This window comes from Porites lutea, chromosome 14 (assembly GCF_958299795.1).
Source record: "Porites lutea chromosome 14, jaPorLute2.1, whole genome shotgun sequence".
In the NCBI taxonomy this organism is placed as follows: Eukaryota; Metazoa; Cnidaria; class Anthozoa; order Scleractinia; family Poritidae; genus Porites; species Porites lutea.
In genome coordinates this window covers 13,444,294-13,457,713 of record NC_133214.1, presented here as the reverse complement: position 1 = coordinate 13,457,713, position 13,420 = coordinate 13,444,294, and the positions used below count along the sequence as shown (strand labels likewise).

Genomic DNA, 13,420 nt, shown 5'->3' with positions numbered 1-13,420 from the left:
ACAATGCTTTTCGGGATTGTTGCGTGCACTTTTTCCGACAACCTTTCTCGAAATAGCTGTATACGTCAACAGGGTTTAGAAGCACAATCTTTTTTGTAAGGGGGGTCCCCTCGGGTTTTGCTGTCGACTGTTCCTAGGTGGGGTCGGATCGCAGGCCAAAATTCATTTATATATTGCTATGCAAATCAACTTCCGTCATGCCTGAATTGACGACACAATCAGTGGAGAGGTTGAAAAGCTTGGCGAAACAGGATCAGGAACACGTCGTCGCTAACATTCTTTTCACCAGTTTTTGCATTTAGTGTCTTAGTCCATCTAAGAACAGTATCTCATGTTTACCGCAGTCTTAGCAAGATCATGTGTGCGAATTCAGGCTCGATTTTGAACCATTGCTATATAGCACTGTATATGCGGTATATGGGCTGAAAATCAGAAAATTGTTTACACTTTACTATCCCTGAGGAAATATGCCATTATCTCATAACTATTGCGGCAGAAAAACCAAAAGGTTGTCAAAGTGACGCCGTTTTGGACGGTTTTAAGGTTTGAAACATCAAATAGTACCTTTCTACTAAGACTGCGTCAAGCACTGCACCACTTGGATAGTCAGTTTTTGAAGTACTCTTAGCTACTCTTAATATCTTAAGGAACGGTTTTTACTACAATTAGACACCTATACTTGCATTAATGTAAATGATGTACTTACTGTTGAGGAAACAATAAATGCGTTGAGGGTTGAAGCAGTTGTGAAACAATTTCGGAACAGTTGGAAGAACACGTCGCTTGTGTAGACTTATGGATTCTGCTGTCTTGTCAAGAAATTCGTTCTAAATGAGGAGAGTATCGGTATAAAATACTTCAGGTCCAACACGGCTCAAAATAAACTTTGTTAAAAGGCTAAACTTTGTTAAAAGTTTGTTTCTAAAAAACAGCTTATTTTCTTCGTCACCGCCTGGCCTTGGCAACGTAACTACGGACACTTAACGCATGGTCGCCAAAAGATACCTTATTATTCTTAAGCTATTGCTGTCAAGGTCGCAAGTCCATTTCGTTTGAACAGTTTTACTGCGCGATGCCCCACGTCAAGTATTCCATTCCCCGATTTTCAGTTTTATTACTGCAAATAGAAAGCCACACGATTTGTAGCTGAGAGTGATGTAAATGATGTACTACTTACTGTTTACGGCGAAGGCTCGGGTAGCAAATTATTCTAGCATGTCATCTCAGGTATTCATAAAGAGTTACTCCTTGAACGACTAAGGGAAAAATACCGCGTCAAAGATGGTTTCTTTCTTTTCAATATGCCTCTGCGTGATGTCTGTTTTTTATTTTAGTGTTAATATAAAGTCCCCAAAAATGCGCATTTGAATTGCATATTTCACGGCTCTAGTACCATTTGGTTTCGCTTGCAGCCTTCACAATCCATAGCTCATTGCCCAGGGGGGGGGGGGGGGGGAACCTCGGCGAAGTATTTTTGTGGTTAGTTGCCTGTTACAGGCGTCCAGATGAGCGGAGAATGGCGCGAGTAGAGAGCAGAGAGAAATAACACGCAGAGTCGAAATAGAAATCATTGAATCACTTGCACGATGACGTCCGTGTTTCTACTGTCAAGGTATCCGACCTACTCAGCTCATTGATCCACAGCTAATCATGTATTTCGTCTTTACTATTTTAAGCCTTCTTAATAAGTGGACACAAATGCATCCATAAATATTTTGGTAGCCTGCAGGTCGATGACGTGTCTGGAAAAAAATAATGTTTCGACAGGAATTTTTTTAACAGCCCTTTAATACATATATACTATAAAAGTTCACCTACACCTATCGTTTCTTCGTATAACAGTTATTTGAGAAAACGTTTTAATATCAATAGCAGAAGTGCAAACAAGGCACAACATGATTAGCTTTCACCTTACACCGTAGGCAGACAAGGGAAAACCTTTTTAAGAATTTCTTGAAATAAAATGAAATGGCTTTTAAAATTTTGCTTTTTAAATCAACTTTTTTCAGGGGGAGGGGGAAGGGAAGGGAAGGTGAATTACAACAAAGATCTGCCCTGCTTTCTACGACACCTTGCACTACTAGTCAAGTTTGCTATATGTCGCCCCATGTATAAGGAAAACCAAGACAGTCTTGGATTCTGGACGCAGTGGATTCCGGATTCCAGATACTGGATTCCAGTCTTTGTCAGAGGAACTTGGATTCTGGATTCCAATCGTTAGTGGGATTCGGAACCTTGAGCTGTATTCCGGATTCGACTTAAGGTCCAGGATTCTAGATTGTAAAAGCAAAATTTTCCCAGATTCCCTTAGTTGGGGCGGTACAGTATACCCATCACACTGCCCGTAATTTAGTGCAGAGAAAAGTTTTAAAAGTTTTTAATACCGTTTGGTTCCCGGTGAGTATTGTACTGTAGTGACGGGAGTACTCGTTACAATTTTTCGAAAACACTCCTGAAGGATACATGAATCTCGTTATGAAGCCACAATAACTGGCAGTGACAATTTTAAATCGCGATGGCCTTTTCAGTTCACTAACAAATGGCCGCGTTAATTTGTATAGCTCCTTAACGTCAAATTCCCCAAAAACGTACCACGACAACTCCAGCTGCTGTTACGTCAAATTTTAGTAATCTTAAAGGTACGACAAGTTATACCCCAAATGCTGCATGCAACGAGCACTCCAGTCATTAAGCTAGTCATTTGCTTGGTAAGGAAGGCCTCCTGGCGTTCGCTTGCTTTACCTGTCGACTGTTTTCATAACCTTCTTTTAAAATGCCCCCGTTTCAAATAACTGATATCTTAACACACTGCATACTGTTTTGAAATTTATTTAGACATTAGTATACAAAACAACTACCGTTATGCCTGAATAATGCCGACACGCTCAATGGAAGTCAAATAAGCTTGAAGAACTGAACAGGAAAACATCGCTTCAATTCTTTAGCATTTGGGTGTTATCTTTTTCTTACATTTAGTCCCTTAGTCGATCTATGAACAGTATCTATATAAGTTAACTAACGTCCACTGCATCCCAGGACGGAGGATCATGTACATTTCCGATGATTCAAGTTCAATATTTTCAATCATTGCTGCAGGCTAAAATTTATTTACACTTCGCGTTATGAAACAGCCTGTATTCGGCAGCGCGGAAAGTTGGCAAAAATACTCAACGCATGGTTACAAAAAGGTATTATTCATTAACTATCGATGCGAAAAAGGTCGACGTCGTTTTTAACAATTTTAAGGTTTGAAACATCAAACGAAATACCTTTCAACCCTAAGATCATTGTAAAATGCGTCAAGCGTGGAACAGCATCCACGCGGATTGTCAGTGTAGTGCTTGCTCTTAATAATATCTTAAGGAACAGTTTTTTTAGTACAAGTAGGTCACCCTATTTGTATGCTTGCCTTGATGTAAATGATGTACTTACTTTGTGCGATTTCACTCAGTCTTATTGCAAGCTGTTAATGGGAGCATCTGCTTGAATGACGAAGGGAAATACTTTGAAAACGAAAGCGCATGTTTAAACATGCCACTGACGTGACATCATATTCCAGCTTATTCCGCACCACCAAAAATGCGCATATTGTGCATGTGCTGCCCGCGCAATTATCCATGGGTCGTAGTCAGGGCAAAGAAGGGTGGAGGGGGAGGTGGTTACCTGGCGTGTTTACGAATACGTGTTGGACCTAAAGAGTACACACACAAAAAAAGCTGTTTACCCCCAAAAATCACTAAATAATTTTGCACCCCAAAATACCTCTCCTTAGTATTTCATACATTTATGTGTATTAACATATATCAAAGCACAAGTGCAAAGAAAGCATAACATAATTAGCTTTCACCTCAATTACGCCGTGGGCAGACAAGAAAAAACCTAATAATTTCTTGAACTAAAATGAAATGTTTTTCATATTTTGCTTTTGAAATCAACTTTTTTCAGGGTTGAAGGGAAGGGAAGGTAAATTATAACAGGGATCTGTCCTGCTTTCCACGACACACTGCACTCAGACGCGTTTACTATAATTGTCGACCCATGCATAAGGGAATCAAAGACAGTCTTAGATGCTGGATTTCACGCCGTGCATTTTGGATTCCAGGTACTGGATTCAAATCGTTAGTTCGATTCCGAATTCCTTGAGCTGTATTCCGGATACCACAAGCAAAAATTTATCGGATTCCCCTACTTGGGGCGATACATGCATCACACTGCCGTAATTTAGTATAGAGGAAAGTTAAATTTTTCAATACAGTTTGGTTCCCGGGGGGTATTTTGCTGTAGTGACGGGAGTGCTCGTTACAAATGTTCGAAAACACTCCTGAAGAACACTCCTGAATCTCGCTATGAAGCAACAATAACTGGCAGTGACAATTTTAAATCGCGATGGCCTTTCAGTGGACTAATTAACAAATGGCCCCGTTCATTTGTATAGCTCCTTAACGTCAAATATCCCCAAAAAGGTAGCACCGCACAACAACTCCAGCTGCTGTCGATTTAAATTTTCGTAATCTGAGAGGTACCACGTCTCACAAGTTATACCCCAAATGATGTGTGCAACGAGCACTCCAGTAATTTTTGTAAGGAAGGCTTCCAGGGGTTTGATTACTTTCCCTGTCGACTGTTTTCACCTTCTTTTAAAACGCCCCGTTTCAAATAGCAGATAATTTATATGAAACAGGAGAGCCTCATACTGTTTTGCAATCCAAAATTTATTTAGACATAACTATGCAAAACAACTACCGTTATGGCTGAATAATGCCGACCAGCTCAATGGAAGTCAAATAAGCCTGAAGAAACAGGAACACATCGCATTTGGATGTTATCTTTTTCTTACATTTAATTCTCTTAGTCGATCTATGAACAGTACAGTTCGTAAGTTACCTAACGTCTACTGCATTCCAAAAAGGATCATGTACATTTATGATGATCCAACCTCAATATTTTGAACCATTGCTGCAGGCTAAAATTTATTTACACTTTGTGTGTTAAAAAACAGCCTGTCTTCGGCACCGCGGAAAGTTGACAAAAAAACTCAACGCATGGTTACAAACAGGTGTTATTCTTTAACTATTGCTGCGAGTAATAGGTTGCCAGTCGACGTCGTTTTGAACAATTTTAAGGTCTGAAACATCATCAAAGATATACCTTTTCTACACTAAAACCAGTGTAAAATACGTCAGGCGTGGAAAAAATGACCATCCACCCGGATTGTCGGTGTAGTACTTGCTCTTAATATCTCAAGAAACAATTTTTTACTTCAAGGCACCCGTTTTGTGTTTACACTTGCATTGATGTAAACTATGTACTTACTTTTTGCGATTTCACTCAGTCTTATTGCAATCAGCTGTTAATGAGAGCGTCTGCTTGAATGACCAAGGGAATTAACGTGAGAAAAGCAGATGTTTAAACGTACCACGAAGTGACATCACATATTCGCACCACCAAAAATGCGCATATTCTGCAGCCCACGCTATCCATGTGTCATAGTCAGGGCGGGGGAGGGGTAAAATGGCGTATTTAAGAATTTGCATTGGACTTAAGGACAACACGCACAAAAAGGCTATGTACCCCAAAAATCACTGAATAATTTTTGTACCCCGACCATAACACAAAGTTAGTATTTCATACATTCATGTGCATCAAGTTGACTCTGGGTTACTTAGAATTGAATAATAGCGAATGCGTTATTAATAAAAATCGCATAGTTCACCAATGTCGACCTCCAAAATGAATCTCATCTCGTTTAAGAATGATCGAAAAGTGACCCAAAATAACCATTACTGACCAAGATTTCAGACCTCCGTCCCCCCTGTCAGGAAAATAATTATAACCCACTAACGGTCAAGGATTTTCTTTCCGCAAAAGCTTCTTCTACAGGGCGCGCGGAGGCTGGGGAGAGAGGAGAACGCGCTTGGCTCGGAACTGCGAAAAAGATCTAAAGATCTGCAAAAAGTGGTATCGGATCTGAATCAGTAAGTAGGTTGAAATATCGTACAATGAAAGACAAAGACTGATCCCAACGACAAAGCGATGGAAGCCAATTAAACAAAAAGGAAAATTAATATAGTCAAATTGCCGTTGTTATTACAAACGCCGCCCTCGAGCTAGGGACAGCTGGGCGGAGCGATCGAGAGCCAGTATTAGGGGGAACCGTCTGATAGCGAGGGTTCAGAAAGAGTTTCTTTGTATTATGGCAGTAAGATGTATTTTTATTTACAACAATTTCAATTTCAATTTCCGGTGCAAGCGGACAATTTCAAATCCATCCAAGAAAATCATGATGACCAAGAACGGATGAAATTATATTCCTTTACGTTTCTTACTTTTGGTTTAAAGATCCTACCTGGTGTCTCCGTTATAACAAGAAATGGAACAATAAAATTATGCTGCCGGGATCGGAAAAGAGTCTGTAAGTCCGTAAAAGTAAAACGTCCCCAATGGCGGGAATTTAGCTGCTGTCTGTATTTAGTGTCTGCGTGTCCGTAATAGCAAGGTGTCCGCAAAACGACCTTAAGTTTTTTTTTATATGAAATAAATCATTTTATTTAAAATTACCTCTACACTTCGGCAAAGCTCCTTTAGCTACCACTTTTCGAACCTCTGATCTCTTAAAAATATTAATCACAACAAATAAACTACAATTTTGTTGTTGTTCAGTAACTCTGAATTAAGTGAGAACGCTACAAACACCTAAAGCGGGAAACTGGCGCAAAAAATTTCTACGGCTTTTGATTGGATGAGCGATTGACAAAAAAAAATTCGTCGTTCACGGTTCCCATTGGCCAAACTATTTTTCTCACATGAGAAAAAATCATTGTTTGTACCCCTGATTTTTTAGCTCTGCATAAGCATTTACCTTATTCCCGTTTCAGTTTTCATACATGCGTGTCCAAGTGTTTCTTCACCCTTAATAAACCATGTTCCCATCAAGAAGCTGCATTAGCACAACCCACAATTCCTTCATTAGCTCTCATGGAAGGTTATCACTCGAAACATCAGGTTATGAATCTTTGTACGATGGCAAATTTACTGAATCAAAAACTCAGCTGACGATATTTACGTTTCACGGAGCAACACCACACTTTCTTTTAAAACTAACCACTTTATCGACACTTAATGCAAATTTTTATGAACAGCTGCTTCTTCTACATTCCTTCAATATTCACAGCTGTTATCTCTATAGCATAATCAGATAATGCAGATATGCTGGTAATGTGGTAAAAGAATACAAGTTATAGGCAAAGGAGTTGTGCAAGCAACAAAGATCTCAACTTTATGAGCAAGAATTAAATTTACGCAAATGTACAACCTTCTGACGAAAAGACACTACAGACGGAGCTAGATCGAGCTAACTTAAATAGCTGTTAAATACTACCTGCCTAGGGTGCATGCAAAATTAGTCCATTTCTCGAAAGCCCGATACTCAACGGGCCCACATAGCTGTTGTTGTTTAAAGTTTATTGTCGAATTTTTACTAACTTTGCAGATATGATATGGCTACCATTACCAAAATAAAATGGACCGGTTTGTTAGCTACGACCCGCGCTTTCATTCCCTAGATTTCGATATTTAATATTTTAAAGTTACCGGGATTTTCGAGAAACGGGCCAGCTTCTCTAATCACAGGAAGCCCACACAACCTGTATGTGTAACCGTTTGTAATTATCTCCACGCTATGAACATGTTATACCATTTTTTAGATGTTCTAAAATCCTAGGAGAGGCAGGCAAGCAAGAAATTTTACAACAAATGTTTCGAAAATTCTAGATCTCAAATCGTCTTCCGAACAGATATACTTCCGAAAATGGTCGTTGGGTGCCCCTGTGTCGGTCCTCATCGTGTCAAAAAATGGCTGCTTTGCTAAAGTTTTAGTACACTCTTCTAAACATCTAAGGAAAAACTACAAATACCTAAAGATGTTTCATTTTGAGGGATTGCTATCCCCCCGATCTTTTTGTCACTGTGCGCGAAGCCTATATCGCCCTGCGGCAGACAAAAGTCAAGAAAGCGCCAGGACCAGATGGCATACATAATATAGTACTCAAGGAGTTCGCATATGAACTCGCGCAACTGATTTAATTGCTGATATGTATAATACCTCTTTGTGTGAAGGCGTTGTACATCCTTCTCTGAAACACGCAATTGTGTCCCTCCTGCCTAAACAGATGCCTCCCAAGTCTGTTGAAAACGACGTTAGGCCGATCTCCCTAACGAACCAGATGGCGAAAATAATGGAAGGCTTTACTCTCACGAGGTCACTCCCTGGAATTTATGAAGATCTTGATTGTAAACAATTCGCAGCTGCAGGAATTTCAACCCACCATGCAATTGCATATGTACTCCACCTGGTCCTGGAAGCCTTAGATAGTGGTAGCTGTAGTGCAAGACTCTTTTTTGCGGACTTCAGAAAAGGGTTTGACCTTATAGACCATACCATTCTTTTGAGTAAATTACCCTTTTGTAACCTACACCCTTGCCTTGTAAGGTGGATTGCTGCTTTCCTCAAAGGTCGTTCACAGTCAGTTCGCATAGGCTCCGATTCTTCTATTATCCGCTCCCTGAATGGAGGTATTCCCCAAGGGACTAAACTGGGGCCTGTACTGTTCTCTGTTATGGTCAACGACCTAGTGGGCATATGGCCTAAGCGCGCAAAGTACGTGGATGATCTGACGATTCTAGAAATCATCCCTAGAAACTCTCCATCGTATTTGAATTGTATTGTGGATGATATCCAGTGCTTTTCTCACCGCAACAACATGCGCCTTAATCAAGCTAAATTTAAGCCATGACGATTGACTTTCTTGCTTATAATAGTTGCACTTGGGGCCCCATCTGTACAGGCGGAGTTGTCATCGAGCGCGTCAAATCCTTTAAACTTATCGGAGTTTATATTTCTGAGGATTTGACTTGGGGTGTTCGCTGTGACTACATAATCAAAAAAGCCAATCGTAGCCTCTAAAGAAGTGCGGCGTGTCGACATCAGACCTGATCACAGTATATTACTCTCTTATACGATCAGTAATTGAATACGCCTCGGTTGTATTCGCGAATCTTCCAAAGTATCTGTCTGATGGTTGGAGGGAATTCAAAAGCGCGCCCTTAGGATAATTCTTCCGAATTTAAATTATGACGAGGCATTGATACTAAGTGGCCTGCCGTCTTTAGAACACTGTAGGGTTGCTGCTTGCGAATCATTTATGCGTAATTTAAAATCATCCAGCCCTGTGTTTGGCCTTGCCATGAGTGGAAGAGTATCTACCGTTCACTCGTACTCGTTACGAAGCTGCCGGAACTATAATAACAAAATGTGTAGGACAAAAAGATTGTCAGAATTTGTATCTGTGAAATATTTAAATTTTTTGTCATAAGTTATATGTTAATTATGTGTAATTTGGGCACGATCCTGTTATCCAGCTCTTAGCTGCAAGGGGTTCTGAATAAACAACTCTACTCTACTCCACTCTAATCACAGAAAAGGATTTCATATTTACACACAATGTTGAAAAACATACATATACACATAGAGCTTTAAAGGTTTAACGGCTTGTTTATAGTGGAAAGTGCACTTAGCTTATCCAGCTAGTTTACAGATACTCCACTCAAATACTTAGAAACAAATAATTCAAATACAACATAAACAGGATTAAAAACCCCAACTGGCAGGAGGCAACCAGTTGGCAAGTTACAATACAATGGTACTTCGACTTAATACAGATACAAAGGGGACGTACCCCAGTGTCCGTATTCCGCCGTTTTTTTGAGCTTTTTGAGCTTTTTGTTGGAACAAACACGTATTAACCGGCTGTCCATAGAGCTGGGTCCACTGAATTTTTATTTGATCAGGCGGTAGGATGAATATTCTGGAAGTGCATGCAGAGGTACTTTTCAAAAACCGCTTGTTGAAACTAGGGGTACAGGGCCAGCATAAATTTTGAACTTTAAAAGATTTTATTGAAAAAAGAAAAGAAAAAAAACGAAGAAAAACAGAAAGATAAACAGATTTCAGCTCCTAGAAGCAAAGCAGAAAGATAAATTCAAAACCGTCCTGAAAAGGCATAACATTATAATAGATTTTACTAACATCCTTCGGAAGGTGGTGAAATTTAAAGGTTTTGTGTTTGAGTCTCTTTAGTGTGCAAATATTTGCTTTTTCCACGTTTATAGCTTTTTCTTCCTATTTACAAATAATAAATCTATTGTAGCTTGGAGCAGGGCGAACAGGGAAATGTTTAATTCATTAAACTAGCAAAGCTTTTTTGTGAAACTTGAAATCGCAAATTTTAAGTGGTCTTTTGTGTAATGACATATAGATGGGGGATTCGTTAGTAATGATGTTGTGTCCTTTCGGAACGGTTTTGAGTTGTTTAATTTCCGTCGGCTCTGCTTCTTGGAGCTGCAATATGTTTATTTTTCCTGTCACGATTAAATGCGAGTCACAGTTGTTTAGTTACGTCGAACAAATCAGTAAGAATTGGATAGAGTGCTAAACTGGTACGGGCTGAATAAGAGCTGTTTTAATTTCACTCACATGCCTTACGTGTAATCAGGCTCTAAAGGTGAATGATATGCTTTTGGCTATTTTAATTTACTGACCCTAACTGAAACACAAACGATGACATAAACGTTGACATTAACTGAAAAGGAGTCACTTAGGAGAAAGCCTTCAAATGTGTCTATATTTAATCAGCTGTATTCTTCGATATTTGAAATAAAAATGGTCACGTGTAAAGATATTACTTTCATTTGTGTCCTTTGTTTCAAAAGGCTGATAATTTCTTTTGAAATATAAGACCGGTTTTTCAATGAAAATGAAATCTGAGATAGTTCGGTGGTAACGGTGAGTGACTGATGAGTAAGATTGTACTAAATAACCTTTAAAAAAGCAATTTTTTAGTCCACTGTTTATCAAATCCATTTTTAAATTCATTTTTAATTACCGACGACGAACTTGAACAGTGTAAAAGAGGTATAAGTAACATAAGAAACTAAAGTGAAGAAATTATGTTTTTCGTCTAAAACGAAACGCGGCGAAAAGGCTTAAAATTATTACGGTAAATTATTTTTCGAAGTGGTATCTTTTCGCTTTTTTTCTTTCTTTTTTTTATTACAGAAACGTCGAGAGATTCCTAGTTTATTAAAAAAAACTGCTTAATTGTACTTTATCACCATTTTACTTCAATTTTGACTGAAATGCGACACTGTTTGCCTAAGAATCGTGAGGACAAACAAAGGACAAATTGAAGTATTACCCATTTTAACTTAAGTACACTTACATTTCGTTTCATTTATTTTTTTTTTTTTTTCAGAGACTGGTCCGCCAACATTAATCTCGAAAAAAAGGTTGATCCACGTAAGCTTCCTTGTGATATTCATGTTAAGCTGGATCAAGCCTGCACACGAACAAGCTGTTCATCCGTTTCTTTACTTTTCATCCCAAGATGTCCATCGTTTACGAGAGAAAGCCAAAACGACCCATCGCGATATATTTGTTCGCTTGAGAACGGCAGCGCGTAGAATGAAAGCTGAACCATCGCGCTTTCTTCCACCAACCAACTGGAGCGTGTTTGCCAGTAGATGGAACGAAGATCATGGCAATAACTTTGCGGCCTTAGCCATGTACTGTGTTTTAAACCCCACGGACGTCCAAGCAAGGAATGTAGCAATGCAGTTCTTTAACGCGTTTGTCTCTTTGCCTAACTGGCGTGTCAGTGCTTTAATAGGGGATGATGTCCCTGTGGCACACAGCTTGGTTGCTATGGCAACCGCTTACGATTTTCTTTTCGAACACTCAAAGGAAGACCTTCGAATAAAAGCCCTTGGAAAGATTTCAGATGTCACAAAAGAACTTTACGAGAGATCTTTCAAACTCGCTTGGGGAAAACAGTACATTCAGAATCATGTTGCTACTAATTACGTTGCATTTTTTACAGGTGCAATAGTGGTTGAACCTCACATCAAAGAAGCGAAAGTTTGGAAAGAAAGAGCTAATTTTATGCTGAGGAGAACCATGTTTCTTCTTGATCAAATCGTCGATGGGTCTATGGAAGAGGGCGTGGCTTATGGCTCATACACCACGCGATCACTGACTCAGTATATTTTCTTGGCTAAGAGACATCTCGGAACTGATTTGACAAACAACATCTGGTTGCGAGAACACTTCTGGTTCTTATACCACACAATTCTTCCACGTTTTACAGAAACTGTTGGTATTGCCGACTCAAACCAAAACTGGTTTTACGGACCCGAAAGCCAGCTTGTTTTCTTAGATAGTCACGTTATGCGAAATGGGTATGGCAACTGGCTTGCCAAGAAAATCCGCATGTTACGTGTTGAGAATTCTACAATGGAAGGAGCCTTCGCACAACGTTTTTGCACACTTCACACGGAGTTTATTTTCTATGATGCAAGCATTCCAGAAAAGGAGCCTCCTAATACTTCAACTCCTCAACTTCATGTTTTTGACGACTGGGGTGTTGTGACCTATGGAGGCGGATCTTTGGGAAAAGGCCGGGAAAAAAATACATTCCTTTCTTTTAAATCAGGCGTTTTGCACGGAAGAACCATCAATGGCATTGTAAGACATACGCAATATGACTGGATATCAGGATGGCGTAATTTCAACCCAGGACATGAACATCCAGATCAAGGTTCCTTTGTTTTTGTACCTTAAGGTGTACCGTTCATTACCGAGGCCCTCTATGGACCCAAATACACATGGCTCAATAATGCTCTGCTATTTGGTCCCACGACGGAATCGACGTGTTCTGGGCCTTTTGAAGGACAAATTGGCGACTGTAGCAAATGGTTGGCTTTCAAAAACGATGCAATCTGGTTCGCTGATGCGGAAATTGTTGCTGCCTCGAATGCCAAAGAAATAGTTTTTATTAGTGGCGAGTTTAGTGGTTGGTACAGATCTGAGTTGGCTCTCTCAAGTGTGTATAGATCTATAATCGTCTTAAATCCTGGAGTTCTTTTGGTCATTGATCATATTGAGAAAACGTGGAATAGCTCAACTCGATACGCAGGGGCCTTTTTCCATAATCGACACTCTTCTTTTGAGGTGCAAGAAGACCAAACTGGAGATCAGTTAGCTTCGATAATGTTAAACAACAAGACTCATCTGGTTTTTTGGACGAACGCTCATCAAGGGCAAAGCACCGTTCAATCACAAACCAACGAATGGGGGGCAGAAGTCGGTAAAAGGAAAACTCACTTCCTCAATATTACAACTAACTTAGCTGAGAGAAGGACGAGAATGGCATATCTGTTTGTCGCTCCTGGGAATTTGGCAACCAAACCGAAATTGCAGGGAAATAACATCGGAGCTAAGGCCGTTGTAGAAATTAATGGGATCTCGTATACTGTATCAATCTCTACAGTCTTTCAAAAAAGCTGTGAATTTCTAGGCTACGACGGT

At 39.7% G+C, this 13,420-nt stretch overlaps 1 protein-coding gene and 1 pseudogene across 1 annotated transcript in view; one reads left to right on the top strand and one right to left on the bottom strand.

The window, feature by feature from the left end:
• LOC140923964 (uncharacterized) overlaps window positions 1-13,420 on the bottom strand; it is a 103,401-nt gene that overhangs the window by 22,914 nt on the left and 67,067 nt on the right. Inside the window, exon 5 of the mRNA XM_073373975.1 lies at window positions 707-827. The gene's annotated coding sequence lies outside the window, so the exon portion shown is untranslated. The remainder of the gene's footprint in view (window positions 1-706; window positions 828-13,420) is intronic.
• The window catches only part of LOC140923963 (dermatan-sulfate epimerase-like protein), a 28,244-nt pseudogene that overhangs the window by 14,146 nt on the left and 678 nt on the right, over window positions 1-13,420 (top strand).